The 2,498-nt window shown below is 42.4% G+C and overlaps 1 pseudogene; it reads right to left on the reverse strand.

Moving 5' to 3' along the window:
• Positions 1-397: 397 nt before the first annotated feature.
• LOC122126622 lies at positions 398-2,111 on the reverse strand (annotated as a pseudogene).
• Positions 2,112-2,498: the final 387 nt, after the last annotated feature.

Consider the following 2,498-nt stretch of genomic DNA (forward strand, 5'->3'; position numbering starts at 1 on the left):
ATTTTCTTTTCTCTTTTCTGTTTTCCCTTTCCTTTGCTTTTCTATTCATTGATGAGTATGTGTATGTGTGTGTGTGTGTGGTGTGTTTGTGTGTGTGTGTGTGAGTGTACACGTGCATGCATGGGCTACTGGGCTTTAACTCAGAGCCTTACTCTCTCCCTTGGCTATTTTTCCCAAGGCTGGCACACTATCACTTGAGCCACACCTCTAGTTCTAGCTTATTTAAGTTCTCATGGATTTATCTGCCTGGGCTGGTTTAGAAGCACAATCCTCAGATCTCAGCCTCTTGAGTGACTAGGATTACAGGAGTGAGCTACTGGTGCCGAGCTCCCTTACACTTTCTGATTCTATCTTGTCCATCATGATCCAGTTTATCCAGAAGGTAGCTCAGATGCAACTAGCAGTGTGGGTTCAGGGGAAAGAGGATGTACTCCTGCACTGCACCTATGACACCAGTGTTAGAGACATGGTCTCTTCTGGTACAAGGAGCCCAGCAGTGGGGATATGGCATTCCTTGTTCTCCAGAACTCTCAGAACCAGAAAAATGAAAGGGCAAGTTACTGCTTACTGGAATTATAGAAGACAAAGAAGTCTTTCATTCTTCTTATCTCAGCTTCACAGATGAGGGGCTAGCGTGTTAGCAAAACACAAGAGTTCTGGAGAGAGGCACACTACAGAACTCGGGGATTGCCTGACATCCACCTGCTATAGGGACCAAAGCAAAGAATCACTTTTTCAGGTAGAAAGTGGCCAGGTCTGTGGCACAAATATTGTATTTGAGGGAAAATGTTTCCTCTGAGAAAATACATCTCTAGGTTCATAGGTCACATCTAGAATTATGACTAATTTTTTTTAAATCCATGAATCTTCGAAGCTAAACACAGACTTTTCAACAGAGGATTGAAAGGGAAGAATACCCATAATAAACAATGTGCTACTTGGCCTTCAGATTAATCGTGAAAGAAATTCAGAACTGTGACCAAAAAGTGAGCAAAACTTTGCAAGAAGTCTTGAATTTTCAATTGATCCACTGCTAATACTGAATAAATGATATATTATATCTAGTGTTTTAAATAAGAATGGGTTTTCAATATGTCATTGTATTTTCTATTTTAACAGAATTATGTAAATCTCAGGTGCTCAGGAAATAAAGCCAGAGTGATCATCAGTTCAAAAAAAAATTAGTGAGAGTCTGTCTCAGAAACATACCAAAGCAAAAGGGCTGGGCACCTAGATTGAGACATAAATGTTTTGCCCAGCATGAACAACAAACAAAGACACAAACAGGTATACTATATGACCTGCCTCATGCTTGAGTACAAATTCAGACTCCTTACTACCTCTAGCGCCAAAGAGCTCAGTTCCCCTGTGGATTTCTCCAGATGGAAACCGACTCCTTATTTATGTGTAAGTAAAGTATCCCTCACAGAGGAAGCCATTGACTAAATGAGCACTGTGAGTTGTTGCAGTAGGGAGATGATCCTTAATGGGACCCCAAAGGCCAAAAAAGGACATTGCTGCAACAGTTACGGAGCAGAATAGGTGCCAAACCTTGATAATACTCTCCAATCCCACGGCATTTCAGTGCCCAGAAAGCCTGATATGTGTTTGTGAATTTGTCATGATGTTTGTGGTCTTAAAATAATGTCTGAACTCTTTCCAATGGAGTGAAAATGGCTTCTGTGGTCCCTGCAAGCACTTGCAGCCACACTACGAGTTGCAAACTCGGGAGGACTAGAATGCAAGATAAATCCTCATACAGACCAAACATAAGGGCCAGTGTCGTTGTTTTCTGCATTAATGGGGGAAGGATTCCACGATACAAGTTTCGAAATCCATCCTTTCTCAACAGAAGTACCGCATCCAGGGTTTTGAGTCCATACAGCTGCTGCCTAAACAGGAGCTTCTGAATGGGAAATGTGACCGTTGTTGAAAGCTGCACAACAGCTACAGAAGTAATGCTTCATTTCACCAACATTTGTAATGTGAGGTGATAGTTCTTGTTTTGAAGATGTTAAAATTGGTGACCTCTTTTCATGAGCTTCTGAATCCATGATGTTGCTTAAGATTTTTCTTCTTCATGAAGGAGTTTTTTTTTTTTTAACCTGAGATGCCAGCTGAGCCTGGTGTTAAGGAGGATGACCGCTTTTTGGAGACTTTCCCAATTTCTTCCATTGTTACTGGTCGGCCAGGTTTTCTCTCCTGGAGTCAATTCTGATAACTTGATTTCCCATGGCCGCAGGCACCGGCCCTACGCTCTGAGCCGCCAGCCTGACCTCAGGACATTAGGCGAGCGAGCCCCTGAAGCCTGATTTTTTATTTTTTTATTATTTTTTATTGTGAAAATACCGCCCAAATGGGTTACAATTACATGGGCAAAATAACGAGTACATTTCTTATCAAGCATTGTTGCCTTCTCCTTTGGTTCCCCTTCCCATCCTTTCCCATTTCCCCTGCTCCCACCCCCCCCCCCCCCACCATCCCAGCCAAAGTTGTAA

This window comes from Dipodomys spectabilis, unplaced genomic scaffold, assembly GCF_019054845.1.
Source record: "Dipodomys spectabilis isolate Male_0828 unplaced genomic scaffold, ASM1905484v1 ptg000286l, whole genome shotgun sequence".
NCBI classification, from domain to species: domain Eukaryota; kingdom Metazoa; phylum Chordata; class Mammalia; order Rodentia; family Heteromyidae; genus Dipodomys; species Dipodomys spectabilis.